We start from the raw sequence: 22,500 nt of genomic DNA, 5'->3' as shown, positions 1-22,500 counted from the left end.
TGTGTGTGTGCGTGTGCGTGTGTCCATGGGTGAAATGACCACTGGGTTTCCCGCAGTGTTGGCCACATGCTCCGCTCTATTCTCTTTTCCTCGGGTCCTCCCTTCAACCTCACCTGGCTGCTCTACCTTGACCAGCCATGTTGTTCTGTCTGGCCTTGCTTTTTTGTATTGTGATGAATGCCCACATCATTTAGGCTTTTCCAATGGGGTCTGGAGCCCCATGTGGGGTCCCTGCAGGTAAAAGTGGTACTCCATGAAATTAAATCCTACTGAGAAATAATAAATAAATAAATGAAGTCACCTAGAGGAAAACTTATCTTCCCCAATAGTGATTCAACGGGTACTCATTTGATTCATCATTTCAAATTTTGTTGAAAACATTGAGTGAGTTTAGTTCTGGAAGAACCATGCACAGATATTCAACTTCAATGGCAACGAATACAATCGAAAGAGAGTCAAATTATACTCACTGAAAGGAAAAGAAGCAATGTCACAGTACAAAGTGACAAAGAAAAAAATCCTGAACCGTTTTGTCATATTTCAATGTGAATAATATCAGAAGTCTTTCCTGAGGATGAACCACTAACTCCCTCATTACCACCATGAATTGCTACAAAATCCGTTATCCTCACTCTCCCGCTGATCTTAACTTTGTCCGCTCTCCTTTCGGAGTCTAGGGCTACATCCACATTACTAGGTTTTTGTTTTTAATACGCATCACTGCTGCTACGTTTGTGCCTGCCATCCACACTATTCCAGAGTTTTACGAGCGCCTCAAACCGAGGAGTTTTTGAAGCGCTGCTCGCCAGCAGGCACTCATGCTTCCTGTTTACACGCACATGGTCAGTGGTCATGCGAAGTGCCTTTTTTAGGGGTGTGTTGGTACGGACGGGGATTGATACTGATACCGAGCTGAAGACCACATTCTCCGGTAGTCAGAGACAATAAACATCTGATTTGTTTTGGCTGGGGCTTGTGAGTGCACATAGCCGATCTGCAGGCCATGTGGTTGCCGAGAGTCAAGGGGAAGTGCACGTCCGTGTGTATAACCTCACCTGTCTGAATGCAAGACATTGTTTGTGCTTATGAACATGTGCAGTTTGCGTGATTGAGTGTGCAGCTATACCCATTTGTGTTTGAGGGTTGTGTGCGTATATTTCTGGCCAGGTCCCTGTTCCTATGTCCTCTCATCGAGGCACTAATTACCAGATTCTTTTTTTTGGGGGTCCAGAGACGGGGGCTGAATTGGCGTGTCCGCGTCTAGACTGATGTGGATGATTAGAAGGAGTGGCATGGGGTGAAAAACAGAGCATTTGGCTCAGGGAATGTTTTTGTTTTACCTGCTTCCTTCCTCTGTTTTAACAGTGTACAATGGATGCCAGAAACAGAGGGCTAAGCCTATGGCAAAATATCAAAAGACGAAGTTTGTACTTTGTGTGATCCAGTTACATTGCAGCATCTTTAACAGTTTCTTTTGGAGGACTGCATTATTCTTTTTATTACCTCGAAATGTGCCCCTGAATTCTTGGTAGCATGTTGCTGATTATGTCCATTCGGAACAATTTACTGATTAAGTTCATTCAGAACAATTGAAATAAGTGCTTGCACCTCTTTGCCCTGCAGTAAACATTCACTTGTGCCCTCTTTAAACTTTCTTCCAGTCTCTATTTAAAGGGCAGACGCTAGTAAAACAACCCAGCTGTCTGCTCTCCCTCCTTCTCTCTGTAAACTTAGCCAGCTGTCTGCCCTCCACTTTTGACCTTGTTTTGATGAACACTGCTCTGTGTGTGTGTGTGTGTGTGTGTGTGTGTGTGTGTGTGTGTGTGCGTGTGTGCGTGTGTGCGTGTGTGCGTGTGTGCGTGTGTGCGTGTGTGCGCGCACACATGTCAGGGGGCTTTCAGTGTGACCCTTGACCTTTTGTGACTGACGGGCTAAATCTAGCCACCCTGCCTCTCTCCCTTGCTCTTGTCTCCTTTTCTCCCCTCTGTTTCCTGACTGATAGCCTGTCAGTGGGACACGTTTTCAGGCGAGCACAGTGTGTGTGTGTGTGGGTGTGGGTGTGGGTGTGTGGGTGTGAGTACCACGAGACAGACGGGGAATGGGGTACGTTCAAGTGTGTATTTGTAAAGGTGTGTGCACAAGCGTAAGGGGGTCACAGAGGAAGACAGAGTCCAGACATCTCAAAAATAACAACCCATATAGTCGTGAGGCTGTGCGTGTGTGTGTGTGTCATTGGACAGAGTATCTGGTAATTATTTAGTCAGGCTTTGACCTTTGACCCTCTCCCCTGACCTCCCACATCCTGTTCAACCTAGGAGAAGATGGACACACATTCATACATATGCGCACCCACCACCCATTTCTCTCTCTCACACACGCACGCACGCACACTCACGCACGCGCACACGGACACACACAGTCGCACAAACCCTGGGTTAAGGGGGTTTGTGTTTGCGTGAGCTGTGAGTAGATTTGGAGGTTTAGTGATTCTCACTAACGAGTAGTTCAGGTGAGAAAAAAATTACTTGACTGTGAAGGAATTTGTGCAAAAATGGATCAAACATTTTAGAGATGATAACACACATTAAGTAGATGGAGCTGACATTCAGCTTGATTACAGCAGCCCACATTTCAATATCTACATTCCCTGTTCTTGTCTGTTTTCTATGTTGTACCTTTTTGACAATAGGGCCAAAATGATTGATCCTACAGAGCGAGACAGACCGGAGTTGGGGAAACAGACAATGTGGAAATCAAAAAACAAAGTGAACTCTCATTGGAAAGGCTTCTGATGATCAATGCCGGTAACAGCAGTGTTTATCGATTCCTGCCATCAACCAGACATTTTTTATTCAATTCAAATACATTATTCCAAAACAAGACAAAGTATCGCCCCGGAACTCAAGGTTCCTCTCCCGCCCAGTAAATGAAAGGAGAAGAAAAGCAGCAGAAGTCGCTCTGGGCTCTTTCCCTGCTGGATAACATTACTTTGTTCTTGTGATAACATCTACTAAGAACCTCACATTAGCCTTCATTATGTCCGTCTGGGCTTTGGGCAGTCATGTGTGTTCATGTGTATTGGCATTCATATATGCTGTATACAGTTTGTCCGGTTGTGTATCCATATAATGCTGTGTCCATTTGTCGTGTAGTAAATATATTCATGTGACTGTCAGTCACCTCGTATCTCATCTCACGTTCACATTCCTACCAGTGTGATCACCAACTCCATGACCCCTGGCTGTGCAGCTATAGTCACTGATGGGGATTTAGTTGTGGTAAAGAACACATGGTGTTTTATCATCTTCACGGTTCTGAATGGATAGTTGGTTAACCAGGTTAATGTCCCGGTTTTGGGGATTTGATGTAGTGATTCCACAAGCTCATTTGTGAGCCTTGTGGCTGCATTGCATTTCCCTTTAATTGCGAATATCCCGGCAGTGAGGGCGGCAAACACCATCACGAGACGCTTCAAAAATAAAACACAAAGAAAAAGGAATGTGCTGGTACACAGTGACATTTATTTCCCCAGTCTTCTCAAGTTATCAAACATTTCACACGACGAAACGGAACGCAGCAGCGTAGAAAACAGAATAAAAAACAATACAGCGCCAAAGTGGAATTCAATAAAAATCACTTGAAAGGGCAAGACTCAATTATGGTCAGGCCTGAGTTTCGCTGGAGGGAAAACTTTGTTTTTAACTGCTGGGGCCGGGTGAATGGGTTGACTTGGTGCTTGGGTGAGATGTTTGTTTGGGAAGCGTGCGTGCATGCGTGCGTGCGTATGCGCGTGTGTGTGTGTGTGTGTGTGTGTGTGTGTGTGTGTGTGTGTGTGTGTGTGTGTGTGTGTGTGTGTGTGTGTGTGTGTGTGTGTGTGTGTGTGTGTGTGTGTGTGTGTGTGTGTGTGTGTGTGTGTGTGTGTGTGTGTGTGTGTGTGTGCTGGTGGGAGGATGAGGGTGTGTGAGTGTGTGTGTGTGTGTGTGTGCCAGTGTGAGGATGAGGGTGTGTTTGTGTGCGCGCGTGTGTGTGTGTGTGCGTGTGCGTGCTGGTCGGAGGATGAGGGTGTGTTTGTGTGTTTGTGTGTGTGTGTGTGTGTGTGCGTGTGTGTGTGTGTGCGTGCTGGTGTGAGGATGAGGGTGTGTTTGTGTGTGGATGTTAACGGATGTCTGTGTATGTAAGCCCCTATCCTTAATTCCAGGATGAACTTGGGCTTCCTCTCTTTTCAAGTCCTCTGCATAGAGCCCAGACTGACCCAAGACATTGTTTGATTAGTCACCTCTCGGGCAGCAGTGCCTGGCTGGGAGGCTTATTGTTTATTTTTTACTCGCCTCTATATTAAGCAGCTAATGAAGCAACTGCGGCGCAACATATTTAACCATTGGTTTGGAAATTGATCAAAGCACCTATACATGTGCCACAATACAGATTTACAACTTTCTTTAACCCATTCGGGTTGAGTGAGTTCAGGTTTTATTAAAGCGTCTTGGTCAAAAGTCGGTGCCATCTATAGACACATGCGTGTTGATTTCAATGTCACTGGGTTTGATCATCTTTGAGGGGTGGGCATTGGGCATACAGTATGTTGCTTTCTGCTACAGGAGTTCCTGAAGTCAGAATTGTTCAAATACTTACCATGAGGGCAACGTACTCATTGTTCAATTGTGTTACTCTTTAGTTTTTATGTTACTCTTTTCTTTTAGTGGCCCCTTCTCCCTCACAATGTTTCCCCGTTTCCGTTTGATCGTCAAAGTCTTCTGTGGTGTGGCTTTGTATTGATTACGCGGAATGCCGCCCACGCGAGATGTTCTCCAAGTTCCCAGAGGTGTTAGTTGTCGAGGCTGCAGATGTGTACTTGTTCAATGTCACCTCACAGCAAACCTGACCCCGGTGACTTTTCACCTTTCGGAGGGCGAACTTTGACCCCGGGAAAAATGACCCTTGATCTTAACAGGTCCTAATGGTGCAGAGAGGACTGGTGGTGACAGGAGACAGATGGAAACACACATGCATGTGAAGGCTGACACACACGTGTGCCGGTGCGCGGACACTGAGGCGCACTAATAGAGTGGAAAGTGTTGCTCTGCAGGCCAGAGGAGTGACAGGAGAGCCATGGACAGACACACACACACACACACACACACACACACACACACACACAGATATCAGCTTTCACAGGAAACTGCTGAGACATGCAGGTCATGTCTGTTTCCATGTTTATGGACCCAGCAGACTTACAAATGCAGACAGGCGGACACACACACTCTCTATGTGTAACTTACTCCTTTTTATTACTCTGTTGGACAAAGTTTTTGCTAAGACAACTCTTGTCTGTTTGATAAAGTATTGGCTGGTTTTGTTGTCCCGGGACTGCAGGTCAACTCGACTTTGTTTTATTCCTGCGGTTTGAGAACACGTTTGCAAAGTCTGCACAAAACTCCCGAAGAGCATGCGTGAATGCAGCACATGCATACACCTTGCGTGCGGTAATTGAGTTTTCTGAAGGTTAAACTGGACACAAACTAATTGGTTTTGGCCTCCGAGGGCCTCCTCCTCCTAAAATAATGAGCCTCGTAGTTTACCCTTTACTAAACCTCCCCAGTAGACCACAGATGGCCTTTCAATTACAAAGCTAAAACATGCAGAATGGCAATGCATGGCATTATCAATGGGACCACCGCATTCTCAGCTCCTCATGAGCAAACACACACACACAAACACACACACACACAAACACGCACGCACGCACGCACACACACACACACACACGCACACACACAAACACGCACGCACGCACACACACACACACACACACACACACACAAACATTTGCAGACACACTCAGGCACATACTATGCAGACAAACACACAAGCACATGGCGTGTATATGCACACGCTCGCACGCACGTACGGGCAGAGATATGTGCGCACACACACGGAGCCAGATTACTCTGCTTATTTGCTTAGCAAGCAATCTTTGCCAGGGTCACCACCGATCACCCCTGCACTGCACCAATCTATAAAGCCAGTCCTCCGGGACCCAGTCAAGCCAAGGTATTTGTAGAGTGATCTGAAGTTCCGTGCGGTTGCTGACTCGTACACATTGTACCGTGTAGTTTGGATTTGAGATGAATGCAGTATATGCGGCAAAAAGAAGACTGTCGGGATTTTTCATTGTGGAACTATCAACTCATGGATCAGGCCGTTTCTTCACTCGTTTTGCCGTGACAACTCTTCTGCACTCACTGTGTTTACTGAGAGCTGCCACAAGCGATATTTAAACTGACATTTTTTAATTATTAACATCTGTCAGTGGAGGTTGAAAAGTGAAAAGAAAAGTGAGGCGTAAAGGGACTAGAAGCGTTTTTTTAAATCACATTTAAAAGTTTGCTTTGAACTAAGATACTACTGAATACAGAGACAGGGGTTCCCCCTGGATATTTTCACAATTCTATTATTCTATGCTTTCATTATTGGTCGTGCATGTTTTTTTTTCTCTTAGTAGCATTGTAATATGAGGTGCAGTTTAACATTAGAGGCACACGTGAGCTTCAATGGCTTTAAAGAAAATCGAGGAAAAAAAGGTCAGATGCTTTGTTGCTGCAACAAGGAACAAAATAAACCAACCTAGAACTGATCAACAACATATGCAGGATGCTAAACTTTTGCCACGTCACGTACCGCAGACGTTTACAGTGCCTTTATCCAAACTGTCTATCTCATTGGCCCGTTCATACACACTGCAAACTCACCAACAAGCGACTTTACAAGGTGCTTGAGTGACCGTGAGATCAACGTGTTCGGTGTCCAGCCCAAGGACACTGAGACACGCGGACAAGAATTGAACCGCCGTCCCGTCTGATTAGTGGCCGACCCCCCCCCCCCCCCCCCCCCCCCCCCCGCGCTGTGCCTCAGGCGCTCCCAGAAATTTGAAGTCGGCTACTGGGAGGTTCACGTTCCCATTCAAGTAAACCTTGATTCACATTCAGTCACTGAACATGTGTGGGCAAAAGCATTGGCACAGAGAAATGGAGCAATTAATTGTGGCTGATCTGGCGTTTTTTTTCACAATTTGTTTGCTGAGTTGACCAACAGCCAAATGCACCAACTACACACAAACTAAAAGTTACATGGCAAAGGAAATTATGAAGTTTAACAAGTAAGTTTTTGCAAACTTGTTTTTTTCCCTATAACTCACGATGCAGCTGAAATATAAACAACTCACGATGGGGAACCTCTGTCAAACGAACATCAGTGTGTCGGTTAAATGTTACTTTAAGATGCCTAAATTGGGAAATGTTTACCTAAACCTCGTCTTCTTTCCAACGGGGTCATCCAGTGACACGATGAGACGAGGAAGTTGTGAAAAAGCTGTATGCCAGTCCTACTGTTTAGGAATATATAATTCTCTATTGATATGCTAAGAAGACATTTGGGATTGGAGTTTTAAAGGCAGATATCCACCAGGGAGTTGTGGGCTCGCTGAGGGTAGCTGCATAATCAGCTCCACCATCAGCTAACTGATGTTCTGCATAATAGAGATGGGATTTCTGGGTCACTGTGTGTGTGTGTGTGTGTGTGTGTGTGTGTGTGTGTGTGTGTGTGTGTGTGTGTGTGTGTGTGTGTGTGTGTGTGTGTGTGTGTGTGTGTGTGTGTGTGTGTGTGTGTGTGTGTGTGTGTGTGTGTGTGTGTGTGTGTGTGTGTGTGTGTGGCTGTGTGTGTGGCTGTGGCTGTGGGGGTTTGTCCTTTTATCTGTATGGATGTGTGCATGTCTGCATGTGTCCTATCTGCATGTGTATGCATGTGTAGAGTCTATGTCTGTATGTTTATCTCCGTGTGTGTGTGTGTGTGTGTGTGTGTGTGTGTGTGTTAGGGGCACTGACCTCTTTCCCCACAGGGAGGATAGTCCCTGTCTCATTAGGTAAGAAAGATTGAGAGTGAGACAGACAGACAGACAGGAAGGGAGAGAAAGAACAAAAAAAAAAGAAAAAGCGGTAGATAGGGAGAAAGAAAGACGGAGAGCAGCAGAGGAAGGCAGGCACAGAATGTATTAAGGGGTCAAAGTTCACTCATCCATTAGCACAATGAGCAGGAAGGTCCATGGCAAAGGAGGTCATGAAGTTTTCTGATTCACACACACACGCACACACACACACACACACACACACACACACACACACACACACACACACACACACACACACACACACACACACAAGACAGATGTACCCTCACACACACACACACACACACACACACACACACACACACACACACAAGACAGATGTACCCTCACAAGCACACACACACACACACACACACACACACATGCGCCTCCCACTTCCCTTCGTGGGGTATATGTCACAATCCAGACTTGACTGTAGTTTAATTGAATCAAGACGCAGCGAGTGGGTGTTGGAGGTTTAGGAAACAGCGGAAGAAGCGATGCATGGGCGGATGACAGAGGACGGTGCCTGTGTGTGCATTCATATAGACAGAAAATCTGATTGTCATGTTCCATGTGTGTAAGTGCACCCATGGCTCTGTCTGTATTTGTGTGGTGTTGCGTGTGTTTGTGCAGTACACATGTCAGTTTGGCATTACTCAGACCTGTAGAGCCTTGATAAAGCCTGTGTCCTTGTTGGCGGAGAAGAAAGGTTGAAAGAAGGAAAGTTTCTTTTATGGATGGGGATGTATAGCTCTTTTTTTTCCCTCCAAGACAAAGCAACGTTTACATAAGAACGGAGATAAAGAGGAGAGGGGAGGGAAGAAACTACAAACACAAGTATAAGCAAGAGAAGAAAAAAAAACATCAAAGGTTAAAACGTAGCTCTGGCTAATGTACATATCATATTATAGTCATTACAGGATATTGAAGTCACACTTTGTAGGAGACAGAAAAAAGAGACTGTGGGTGAGAGAGAGACAGGCTGAGTGAATGACACAATAATCCCAGGGGGGGGAAAAAAAAAAAAGGAGAATAGCACTGAAGTACAAAGCAACCACAACAGAAGGCCTAAACCTCAACAAAGCCCACCACCTTATGATCACAGGCCAGTGCGGTTTATCTGGCAGGAGGTTCCTATACTTATTACAGTCATAATCTAAACTCCTCCTGTGTTCATGTTACAGCACTTAGGTCTACACATGCCTCAAAGATCAGGTTCTCTAACCACTTGTGGGACCAATATGCCTTTTTCCCCCCCTGAAACTAATACTTCCACAGTGTCCCAGTGGCTCAGTGCGCCGTCTCAAACATTTCAAAGACGCTCTCATGTTCCTGTTTCCTCGTCTCTCCCTAGATTTGCCGAGCCGGCGACGTTCCCGCCGCCTGTTCCTGTGGTCCTCCCCCCCCCTTCTTCAGATACGGCGTTTGATTCCTGTAAATGTTCTTTACGCGATCGCGCGCTTTTTTTTTGCCGGTTTAGCAAGTGACAGATGAACGGGTTAAGGCCGGGAGAAAGATCGATTGGTGTCGAGAGAGAGGAGAAAAAGCAGAGGAACAGCTGAAGGGAACCGGAGCGTTGGACCGAGAAAACAGACAGACAGTAGAGGGGAAAGACAGAGCGGGAGTCACAGAGAGAAGGAAGAAGGGGAGGGAGAGAATTAAAAGAAAACCACAACAGAAGCCCAAAGCCCACTAAGTCCCCCTCTTCTTATGGTGGTGGGGTGTGGTGCGGTGGGACCTGGCACAACTTCGTACAGCGCAGCCTCTTTTCTAAACATCCCATGTATACCCCCAGTCAGGGACCGAGTCCCAGCGAACCACATCACAGTGTTCACTCCCACACGAGGCATTCGCTGCCTGAGCGTGTCGGAGCCGTCTCTTGATCTCATCTGTCTTTTTATTGCCTAATCCCTCTCTCTCTCTCTCTCTCTCTCTCTCTCTCTCTCTTCTCGGTCCTCTCCTCCCCTCCTCGTGCACCCCCCGTGCTCCTGCCCCTCATCTCCTACCTTGCGTCCGCTGTAGATGAGTTTTCAGATAGCAACCCAACCCACCATATGGGTCATCCACGCACTGTCCTGATAGGCCCGGAGTGAGACGACGGTTTGCTCATGAATGTTTCATTCTGGTTTACATAACAGTGGCTCAGCTCTTTGGTAGCGCACGCCGAATGTATGATTACAAAATGCCGTCTGTTCCACTCCACCTCTTCTTAACTGTGTCCGTCTGTCAGTCTCTCTTACGTTCTCCGTCCCATTAAATTGGCCTCTCCTTCACGTTTCTCTCCCCCCCCCCCCCCCCGTCTCATTTCATGAAAATAACATCATGCAATCGGGACACATCACCGTCACACTGAACCTGGCTTCCTTCTTTTTTTAAACTTGACTCATTGGCAAGACATGTTTCATCTGTGGTGCTGCCGCAGCCGCAGAAGGAAATAATAGAGCAATTAGAAGAAAGACAGAGGGCTTGATAAAATATGATGGCGGTAAGAAGATAATTAACTGCACGCATGCGATAAAACCAAATGACAGAGCATCCAGAACTCAATCAGAGGAGCATCAATCTTTAAATGTGTTATCTACATACAGTGTACTGATGAATAGCTAAATCCTCACAAAAAACAAAAAGATCTCCGTCACCTTTTAGTATCAATCTACAACTGCATACGCAACAAAGTGCAAGGTCTTAGATGATTTGTATTCAATCTGTCTTGCCGAGAGGCAGCGGGAGACCAACTGCCTTGCCATAGAAAAAGCTATCCTGACAAGCTCGCGAGCAACTTCTTCACAACTTTGGTCGCGTTTCGTTCCTTTTTAGTTTTTTGGGATGCACTCTACGCCATCCTGTGATATTGCGTCACGGGTAACGCTCACAGACTGCTGTGTCAGCCTCTCCACACCTGGACATAAGCGGTGAGACCTCATTTGATCGCCTAAGAGCCTCTCTTACCTTTTTTTTTTTGTCTAAAATTACAGCGGCAGATAATAATTTTCGTCCTCCTTCGGGGGAAGCCAGTTTTTTTCCCTGGTGTGAGTCTGTGTGGCATTCAATTAGCATCCTGATCAACTTACCGGGTTCAGAGTTTCAACTCCCCTGCCTCAGACGAGTCCTTGCCGTTAATGAAATGAACTACCTGGGTCTTTTGAGTCTGAGGGGCCAGATTTACATACATGAAAGCGCCGCTCGAATTCCGGTCAATTTGCTCACAATCTGCCTGTAATTAGGGTCTGATTTACTGAGGCAACAGATAATTAGACAATCAGCGACTGGGTCTGCCTTCTAGGCACATTTAGTGCGTCTCCAGCTCCGGTTCACATCAACTGAGGAGCAGAAGTTTTGTGCGTTACCTAATCTGGGAGATAGCTGCATGGGAGATACGGACTCGGGGGTTGATATCTGTTCATAAACATCAAATTATTTTGTTGTCACAATAACAAAACTCCCTCTCTCTCCTTGGATGCCCTTTAAATGACTGGCACGAATCCTAAATCCAGAAAATGTCATTTAAAATGAAGACTGGGGCGGAAGGCATTGTGCCTGCCCGTTGCGTTTGAAGCAGGACTGTGTACAGTACGAGTCCCTCTCCACGGCCATGAACGTGCAAATGGTTAATGTGTTTCCATGCTGGTCGAGTGCCTATTTCTGCACCAGTTGTGGTCCCGACCTCAGTTCCATCTTCCTCCAATGCACTGTATGAGTCAGGTTCTTTAATAAACATGGTGCTGAGCAGACAGTCACCCGCAAACGTCTGCCCGTGTCTCCACACATTGGCAGATAACTCGCAGCAGTGGCTCCAGACCTCTCTTTAACTCGCCACCGCAAAACAGTTTGACTCTTTTCACGACACCGGGTCCTTCAAAGATATCAGGAGCCGTACGAGAGGAGTATTAAAAACCGTCCCCTTTGTAATTCTCTCTCGTTAACGCCGCCTCACACCTCACTCTTTGTCATCTTATCACTTATGTTGCCTCGTGCGTCTGACTTACTTTCTGTCTAGGTGCCTGCTGTGACGACAACTGTGCATGAGTCAGGCCGTCTGGTGTGATTTGTTGAGATTTTTCTCTCTTCCTCTCTGCTGCTCCCTGTCAGGTCCTCTCGGCCATTTAGTAGACTGTGAAGCCGACAGACGATGCCCATGAATGATAAATGATGACTGGAGGTCTGTCTGGTGCCAACAGAATGCATAATACAGCGTGGATGCAGTGATTCCTGTCCTTCCCACCAGAAACACACAGCACAGTTACTCCATCACTACCCCCAGCAGAGGAGTGTGTTTGCTTTAAGTGGATAGCGACTGAACGCAGCATTCAGGTATGTTTGTTCCTACCTGGAATCCTAAATCGTGCATCACCACATGTAGCACAGTATAAAGCCTTAAAGTGAACTTTTTTTTGTGAAGACTGAGCTGGTGAAACTTTGATTTCACTGTAAAGAAAAGAAAAAAGGCAGATCAAAGTATCTTTCTCTATAAGATGGACTAATGTTAAAGAGTCCAGCATTTTTGTCAGACTTCTAACAAAAATAATCATAGACTTGAATATAATTTCAAATTTGATCTTGTTGACTTGTAAATGCTTGTCCAAGTAGTTTACAAAGCACCAAGTTACAGTATAGTGTGACTCTCTGACTTTACTTCACCAGCATCACAACATCCCCCTCCATAAAATTCACATACATTTATACAATGAATATATTAGTTCTTGTTTTTCTTTATAAGAAGGACATTTTTGACCTTTTTAAAGAAGAAGTGGGAGTATTTCTGTTTCTCTTGTGGAGTGGGTGGACACAGACATTTATACAGCATGTAGACATGTTTACTCCATGTCTGTGTCTCTATGTGTTCCTGTTGATTGTGTGGGCACGTTATACCCAGAGAGTGTACAGGCATGTTCCTGTGCACATGTCTGTGTGGCAGGCATGCACTGCAGAGGCCTGTACGCGCTGTAGGTGTCCGTGTGGCTGTGCCAAAGCGTGTGTGAGTGCCTGCCTGCCTGCCTGTCTGTCTCTCTCTGTGAGTGTCTGTCTGTCTGTCTGTCTGTCTGTCTGTCTGTCTGTCTGTCTGTCTGTCTGTCTGTCTCTCTGTGTGTGTGAGTGTGTCTGTCTGTCTGTCTTTGTCTCTCTCTGTGAGTGTGTGTGTTCGTGTGTGTCTGTCTGTCTGTCTGTCTGTCTGTCTGTCTGTCTCTCTCTCTCTGTGTGTGTGTGTGTGTGTGTGTGTGTGTGTCTGTCTGCCTGTCTGTCTCTCTCTGTGAGTGTGTGTCTGTCTGTCTGTCTGTCTGTCTGTCTGTCTGTCTCTCTGTGTGTGTGAGTGTGTCTGTCTGTCTGTCTTTGTCTCTCTCTGTGAGTGTGTGTGTTCGTGTGTGTCTGTCTGTCTGTCTGTCTGTCTGTCTCTCTCTCTCTGTGTGTGTGTGTGTGTGTGTCTGTCTGTCTGTCTGTCTCTCTGTGTGTGTGTGTGTGTGTGTGTGTGTGTGTGTGTGTGTGTGTGTGTGAGTGTGTCTGTCTGTCTGTCTCTGTGAGTGTGTGTGTCTTTCTGTCTGTCTCTCTCTGTGAGTGTGTGTGTGAGAGTGTGTGTGTCTTTCTGTCTGTCTCTCTCTGTGAGTGTGTGTGTGTGAGAGTGTGTGTATCTGTCTGTCTGTCTGTCTGTCTGTCTCTCTCTCTCTCTCTCTGTGTGTGTGTGTGTGTGTGTGTGTGTGTGTGTGTGTGTGTGTGTGTGTGTGTGTGTGTGTGTGTGTGTGTGTGTGTGTGTGTGTGTGTGTGTGTGTGTGTGTGTGTGTGTGTGTGTGTGTGTGTCTAGTATGTAGGTCACCAATATATTCCTGATGAGGTCTAGTCCTCTGGAGAACTCTACAGATATGAGGGTCTAAATTAGACACTATTATCTGTATGTGAGTGTGAGAGAGAGACCGAGCGAGCGAGAGAGAACGTGTGCGTGCGTGCGTATGTCTGTGTGTGTGTGTGTTTAGTGAGAGAGAGAAAAATAGACACCATTATTAGACAAGAGCCTCATCGGCATGCATGCTCAATTTTGTGCACATGCATTCCCTTTACATGCACAGCAGCAGTGTCATCAGTGTGTGTAGGTGTTAAATTGCATGTTATTTCCACCATTATATATTTGTGTGTGTGTGTGTGTGTGTGTGTGTGTGTGTGTGTGTGTGTGTGTGTGTGTGTGTGTGTGTGTGTGTGTGTGTGTGTGTGTGTGTGTGTGTGTGTGTGTGTGTGTGTGTGTGTGTGTGTGTGTGTGTGTGTGTGTGTGTATAAAAAATGACACACCAGTATCATCTGACAGGCTTGTTGCCTGACCTCGGACTGTAAACCCCAACCCTCAGTTTTAACGACCGTTGGCTCTGAAAGACTGTCCATATTGCTGTTACAAAGCCAAACTGCTAATAAGCCTCAAGCGCCACTCCAAGAGAACTACGTGGCCATTTGCACAGAAGTGTCCGCACGTCAAGGTGTTACAATATGTAGACAAAACACATGCAATATCCATACAAGTGTTTGTAGCATTAATTAATGGGGGGGGGGGGGGGGGGGCTATTTTGTATTGTGTACAATGCACTGCATTCCTGGGTTTCTAAGATGACTTTTCACAGATATGATTTTGGACTTCTCATAAATGATTCCAGGCTTAGCTGTTATACTTTGACTAAGCACTGTCAGTTGGGTCCCATTAAAGAACCCAGGACAAAGATAATGAGGTTTCTCTGAGGCATACATACTGACGCATCTTAATGTCACTCCCTCGATAAGAATGTGTCTTTCCGCGTAGCTGCTGATCTTGGACATTTTTTTTATTTTTTATTTGGGAAACATCGCATGTAGTCCCCCTTCATTTTCGGGATGTCTACATTTCCTTGCCAGCCCACTGCCTGTAAGTCACGGGGACAATACCACATGCAGTCAATCTGTCAAAGCAATTCAGAATTTTGCTCGAGCTCAGCCCAAAAGTTATACGCAGCCCGGGACAGATGAATGGGAGTGAGCATGTCTACCTTTGAAAAAGCTTCATGCTTTGACCAAATCATATGCTGTCACTTCTAAGCTTGAGAAGGCCTGCACTTTTCATCAAAGCCCTTGATGGCTACCTTTCACAGTGCTGTCGAATACACCCTCAAAAGCTTCCCTCCCTCCTTTTCCTCCCTTCCCCTCCCAAATCTCTTTCTTCTCCCCTCCAATGTCGACTGCCCCTCTTCCTTCCCCCTCCCTCAATCCTTCTGTTCCCCGTGTCCTTAATCCCTCCCTCCCTCCCTCCCTCCTTCCCTTCCCTCCTCAATCAAACCCTCAAATCCCTTCACGATTTTTTCTCTCTCTGCCTCTCTCTCTCCGTGCGTGTGTGACTTCAGGACTGTCAAGGTAGATGAAACAAGAGGAATTCAAATTCATCAGTCATAACCCGCCATGATAATAATCCACGACTGTTCTTCCCATGTGGCAGTAGGCCAATGTTACTGGCCTTTTTGGGGTTTATTTGCATATTTGTTTCCCCTTTGTTTCTTTTGATGAATTATTTACTGCGCAGGGAAATGACAGCAGAGATCACTGATGATTGCTGTCGCGGGTGGATGGGTGCCTTTCTCCTCTTTGTAATTATTCCCTGTTTTCCTGATTTTCAATCAAGTTTTTCCACTCGTGCTCCCCCGTTGACAAGCGATGAGAAAAGACAAGCGCGCGCATCCATCTGAGCGTCGCTAGTGGAACCTTTGCGGCGTCAGGCGGGAACGTGGCTTCCTTTGTTGTCGCAATGATTTCAGAGTGTAGGAAAAAGCAGGAAAAAGAGGAGAGCGAAGGGAGCGAGTGGAGATCAAATGGGAAGAAAGAAAAATACCGTAAACACAAATGGGCCGGGAGGGCACGCGTCCCACGCACACGAGAGGAGATTGAGAACACACACATGCGGCTTTTCATCATTCAGCTTATCAAGAGACTTGATAAGCTAATGGTAATAATTGAACGGTGCATTTTTTTTTTTTTTTTTGATCCCTTGGAGTTGAATTTGAACACAAAGTCAAAAATGAACTGCCAGGTGTTCAATGCTTGGACAGCAGATGTGTTTGGGCACAAAGCGAGTTGTAGAGGCAGTGAGCTGTGGCCACATAATGGCCTTGATTGCGAGCCTCAGAAACTGTGTTCGGCGCGTACCGGGGATCTACTGCACGTACACACACTCATGCACACATGCAACATACTGCCACTCTGTCCCTGTATTGCCCTATCCAGGAATAACAATGCATAATTCATGTCCCGAAGTCTCGTCTGCAGACAAAAAGTCAGCGTTTGCATTTATTATTTATTGAAAACGGTTCACATGATGAATCCTTTAGCAAACAGAGCTTCCAGTAAGCACTGCACCTACTTCTTCTCCTCTCGCTGTTTGTGTTTTGGCATAGATTTAACTGGGCTCATTAGCAGGGATGGGGATGTAAGGAGAGGAGACGAATGGCAGGGGAGAGAGAGGATGATACAGGAAAAGGGAAAGGGGGAGTGGGTGAGGGAATGAGGCTAAAGAATAAAGCGAGCATTTTTTGTAAAGGTATGAATTAACGAGGGACCTGCACATCACTCGCTAATTAATTTAACAGTGAAATGCTTGAGGGAAAGTTATTACTTTTAGGTCTCCATCACACTGATACGGTAAAAGTTTACTATCACTACCCGATGGGTATTTAACGTTACTTAATTGCAGCGCAAAACCTGCAGGTAATGAATTGGTGTCAATGTACATTAGTCTAATCTGTTTGTTTCAGTGCTGCTGCAGCAGTTCAACACATCAGTGGAAGAACTACAAGAAAAGTCACTAGCACGCACACTGGCACACACACACACACACACACACACACTCCACTGTCACAGTGACACTTGTTGTGTGGGCAGCTTGCCGCGAGGAAAGGGAGGCAATTTATTGCAGAGTGCATTCATTTATTCCCTCCCCCCCCACTTCTGCACCACCCCTTCCACATCCATCACTCATCTAAGTCATGATGTATTATCTTTGGGAAATATCTCATATTCAATCTCCCCCTTAGATGGGTGGACACACACTTATTTTTGTTTAAAAAAATCCAAATCAAATGTGGTCTAGCAAAGGTTGAATAATTGATGCATTATGTTAAAAAAGGAATGAAATAATCATAGTCTGTTGGAGGTTGGAGGAACATCAAACCCCAGAGTTGGAGCTTGGCAGCCCGGGCTGAGCAGGGTAAGGGCCTTATGTATTTGGGACGGCCGCCCTGTGAAATAATAATGAGTAGCAAAGAGTTAGGGGATTAGGAGATTTTTGTTCTGCACTGTACCTGACACTTTGTGCTTGCTCACCCGTGTTTTTTTCTTCTTTTTTTTTAAACAGAACATCCAGAGCACATATTGCACACATCAACTGTCAATCATTTTCCATTGCTTTCACGCAAAAGGCATTCAATGAGCACAGTTTCCAATACTGTTAAAAACAGAATGGTGGAAAATGTCGAACATTTCTGCAGAGACCATATCAAAATGTCTTAGGTTCCTTGCAGAACCTTTACAATTACAATGAAATGGTGATCATTCTGAACATAGCTGATTGCCATTTCAGCTGAAAGCCTATAAACAAACACATTGGTTTTTAGTCTCGTTACCAAACAGGCACAAGGCTTCAGAAGAATTTGGTTAGGAAACATGGATCATGGAAGAAAGGTTGGTGGGAAAAGAAGAGTGTCAGAGAGCGATAGAGAGAGGATGTGTGGAGGACAAAGGAGAGAGAGAGAGAGAGAGAGAGAGAGAGAGAGAGAGAGAGAGAGAGAGAGAGAGAGAGAGAGAGAGAGAGAGAGAGAGAGAGAGAGAGAGAGAGAGAGAGAGAGAGAGAGAGAGAGAGAGAGAGAGAGAGAGAGAGAGAGAGAGAGAGGCCGGTGATGTTGATGAGAACTTGTGGCCAAATGCAGGAGAGAGGGACTAGTGAGTGATTATACTGTACACGTTGTTGTTTTGAGGGTTCTCTTGTAGTCACTATTGCAGCCCTGGATTTTCGGATTTTACTTGTTTCAACCTTTTATTTTTAAGTAAATTACTATATGCAAGGATATAGAAAACAATATAAAGGATATTAAGTGATTTCCGATTCTTTCTTCTTACATACACTTTGGTACACTCAATAAAGTAAAATGTGATTTTCTTGTTCTATAATGTACAGAAATACTGATTTATGTGAAAAATGATTAAACCTCGAGAGATAAAAGTTCAACATCCATGTGATGCTCTCTGTTGTTAGTGGGGGGTTTTTAAGTCAGCGTGCTGTGACTGACAGTGTTTGCTTTCTGAGCGAGAACTGTTGCCGGTGTTCTGCTTGAACAAGCTTATTCTAAGACATGCACAATGGGTCGGTGGTGGAAGTGAGATTAATTGTTCGGTCAGGATTCATGTTGGTGGCGCAGACTGTACGATGAGTTTTGAAATAGTGGCTTCGGTATGGAAAAAAAAGTAAGTTGTGAGCATGCATGACAAGTAATTTGGCTATTTACTGTGCTATAAGCTCATGGTGAAGCTAAGATGTAATAATATCTGCTTAGTTGCCACTGTGGACTTGTGGGGCTGGTTTGTCATGGCTATAATAGTCAGCCATGAATATATACATGCTGAATATCTCATAGATGCACGTCTACATACAAAGTCACACACACACACACACACACACACACACACACACACACACACACACACACACACCACTATGCATCATTGCTTCAAATGAAGATAAACTGTTTTCATGTCTAGGACCACCTTTTAAGATTGTCCCCATTTGGGATGCGACAACAGTGCGTGATGAATACATTCATTCCAAGCTCCAGTGAGAGCTGTGCAGCCGTGCATCTCTCTGACCAATATCTTTTCATGATTGTGTGAAGGCTGTACAGTATAGATTTTCCCATACAGAAGCAGATGGATAAATTTGTTTTTGTTTTTTTTATTATTATTGCTGTTTCAATTTCCCATTCACCATCTGCGTTTTGGCCCACATATTCCAATTTGGGCTTCACAAATGATCTCAGGGAATGAGATGCTGTGGGGGTCAAGAGGTGCATTAGCTCTCCCTTTCACCGTGAGGTTTGGAATTAGGATTTTTATAGATACTTAGAGATACTGTACATACAAATAAGGGACACAGTGTGAGCAACGAGATGCATTGCTGGGGTTGGGTAGGAGGGGGGGGGGGGATTAACAAAATGTGCCCAAATGCTGCTTTAAAGTCAAAGTTGTTGTTAGGATGAAGAAAAGATGATATTGTGAAGAAGCTTATTTAGGGTGCTACGCCCTTATAAGGCCGCTGAGTACGTGGGGAGCACTTGCTCTTCTGGATGGTCCACATGCATCAAACTTCATGAAATACTAAATTCTGGTATTTTGTCCCCATGTCTGCATTTTGCATCCAAACTCTCCCTCCCAATGCCGTTTCTGAGCCCTCGGACTAGAGGGAGTGTTCCACTCAGTGGGCTTATTTTAGTAATTCACTGTTTCCTCTGTTACAGGCCCCCTTCTTTGTAGTCCACATTGCAAGAAGACCACCTCATAGGGATTTTCCCCTTCACCAGGTAACCACAAAGGAAGAAAAGAAGCACATTATCCACATGTACAACATACCCCCGAACACGCACGCACGCACGCACACACGCAAGCTCTCTTTGCCACACAAAGCTGACCACCAGCACAGCAGGAAACACACACGCATGCACACACACACAGCATATTATCTTTATGAGGTGTTATACACCAGTGACCACCAACACAGGGTCTCACTGTTCTCTAATCCACACTCGAGCTGAAAAGAGTGCTCCATGCAATGGAGGGATTACACCGTGGGATTAATAGGAGTTTTAATTTGAGTCATTGTAAGAGCCCTTGATTGTAAGAATATGTGCAGGAAAGAATACCACTTGCTCCTATGTGATATTGTTAAATGTGTTACAACCGCACATTTCGGCCACTGCATTTACTGCAATGACACAAGCAATCTGCATGTGTGTGTCCATTCAATTTTTGTGTGACTGATAATGAGTAAGACCATGAACTATTATCATTAAAACTACCACAATACAGCTACACTATCTTGAAATTAACTGTGCTTAAAATGTTAATATTACTGTAATGCTTGGAAATGTACTGTCATGTGAAGTCACTGCACTTTGCAGAAAACACATTCTTGTTACCAACCAGTTTTTTTTAATGCCTTTGATTTTACCCTTATATTCTAAATTAAAAGAAGAATGATTACCATGTCATTGTTTGGTAGCTTTTTTTTCTCCCATCACAACGCTGCTTACAATTAATTATGTTATATGTTGTACTTGCAGACAAATCATTATTTTTCAATTTGTGTTTTTTCTTTTTTTTCTCTTTTACTACTAAAACCTTAAACATGCTCAATGAAGATGGCTCAAAGCTGAAAATGTAAATACAGATGGAACATGTAAATATACAATATCAAAACTGATATAGCTCTATATATTTTTTTTCACAGGTGTAAAGAAGATTTTTAACTCATATTAATACGATCATATATCTGATTTTACTTTTCCTTTCAAACACCAAAAAATAAACGCAAAAGCTATGATGGAGATTCAAGTCTATATTGCAGATGGTCACTCATAGCCTGGCGTGGCCAGACGAATACTCAAATGCGTGTTAGTCTGGGACCTCTCGGTCCATTTTCGATTTTTGCAAGAGGCGTTACCAACGGACGCAGAACAAAATGCCTCCGGACACAATTGGATAGACCTGCAACCACGAGAACAACGGATCATGTCAAGTCTGTTGAGCGACGCAAAGTGTCAACAGACGAGAGCGTGCAGAGAGGAGATGATGTGATGGTGATTCCACAATGTCTGTGAACAAGTGTTGCCGTTTTTGTGGGAGAAATTTGAACATATCTGGTCAAATGCCCATTCATCAGCGGCAGCCTTGGCCACTTCAATGCGTGTCACGGTATAAACCCCTCCCATTATCAGATAATCAGTTGTGATTGGACCCGCGAGTTTTCTGCCGGAGGGAAATCGCTTCCCAGTGGACGGGAAGCAGAACGAGTCTGGCAGAGCAAATTAAATGAGCTCTGGGTCCCAGGCTGAACGTTTCTAATTCAAGTTAACATATGGCAGAGTAGCCCCTCAAATACCCAATATCCAGTATACGCACCATGTTCATTCCCGTGCCCTGTTACGATCATATTACCGCTGCAATATTTTTTACAACCATAATCATAGTTTTTTTTGTTGTTTTTTTTAGCAGTCGTCAAAATGAAGTGTAGCAGGCAAGGAGCCAAATGAAAACAATGTGATCTGCTATATGCATTTACGGTATGGGAATAGTACATGTGCACGCACACACACAAGTGACTGCTATATAAACAAGTGAGAAAGAGAGAAAGAAAGACAACGAGGCCAACAGACAGGCAGGAGAGAAAAAAACCCCAGCCTGGCCCAGAGAACATTTGCAGCAGAGTGAAGAAAGCTTGATGAATAGATGGATGACTGGATAGAAGGGGAGCTGCTTACCATTCCTAAAGGCAACCATAAAACCATGGATTTAATCATAATCAATTGTACACAAAGGCAGGCTTACAGAATAACACTGTACTTTTTCCTTGAGTCATTCTCTTCTAATCTTATTCTTCTCTTTCTTCATCCTTACGCGAAGCCAAGAGCTGTTCTCATTACATCGGCTTCTTTGTGTTGGAAAGTGTAGCAGGAGCTGTGTGAGTACAAAATCCAAAAGAAAACTGAGAAAACAAAAATGTAAACAATAGAAAGTGTGTTGATTAAATCAAGTTGGAACAATCGCATTTTGCACAAGGCCAGTGTGGTGCATTATGATTCTATCTCTCTGGGAAAGACAATGCAACAAAGAAACACAAAAATCTCAAAGGTCGTCCTTTTTTACTCAATAAAACCTTATTAAAAGTCGCCCTTCAAAACTGGAATAGCATATTGAAACGGCTGGTTGGAATTTTAATCCATCCCTTGCATTGGACATAAAATTGATATCTCTGCAGATGTCTGAAACCGCAGAGAAGGATCTGAATGCTGATCAGTTTCCCCCTCTGTATCCAATGCGAAAGGTTGGGAAATGATTTGAATTCCATAAATGACGGCACCTGTATCAACCTTCCTTAAGTCTGCTTCACTCTGGTCTCATTTTGTTGAAATAGACATGCGCTGTTCAGTCCTATGCACAAGCTTACATTCAATCCCTGGATGCTCGCTAAATCTGTGCGCGGAACGTTTTATGTATGACATTGTCCATACGATTGTATGTCATCCACTTCACAATGAATTTCTTTCCTGGGGTTGTTTGCTCCTTAACAAGGCAATCGTGCTGTTATGACTCGACGAGAATTATTCGCGCAAAGTCGATTACAGACAAAGTCCATGCAAACAGTAGCGCGGTGAGGGCCGCAAACTGCGCATCAGTCGCTTTGATCGCTCCAATCAATTGCAAAGGCACAGTTGCGAACAACAACAACTTTCCCCAATGTCATTATTGCTCAACACAAACAAACAAAGGAAACAAAGGTAAACTTAACCTTGAAGAATTAT

General features: G+C 44.7%; 1 long non-coding RNA gene across 4 annotated transcripts in view; it reads left to right on the top strand.

Annotated features, from left to right (window-relative positions):
- LOC118312925 overlaps window positions 1-20,190 on the top strand; it is a 74,105-nt gene extending 53,915 nt beyond the window's left edge. For all 4 annotated transcript variants that reach the window (XR_004794343.2, XR_004794344.2, XR_004794345.2 and 1 more), the window contains 2 exons: window positions 12,035-12,256; window positions 19,441-20,190. This is a non-coding gene — a long non-coding RNA (uncharacterized LOC118312925). The remainder of the gene's footprint in view (window positions 1-12,034; window positions 12,257-19,440) is intronic.
- Window positions 20,191-22,500: the final 2,310 nt, after the last annotated feature.

Source organism: Scophthalmus maximus, chromosome 1 (genome assembly GCF_022379125.1).
Source record: "Scophthalmus maximus strain ysfricsl-2021 chromosome 1, ASM2237912v1, whole genome shotgun sequence".
Classification (NCBI taxonomy): Eukaryota; Metazoa; Chordata; class Actinopteri; order Pleuronectiformes; family Scophthalmidae; genus Scophthalmus; species Scophthalmus maximus.
Note: the sequence above shows the minus strand (reverse complement) of the source record. Positions and strands in the feature narration are given on the sequence as shown.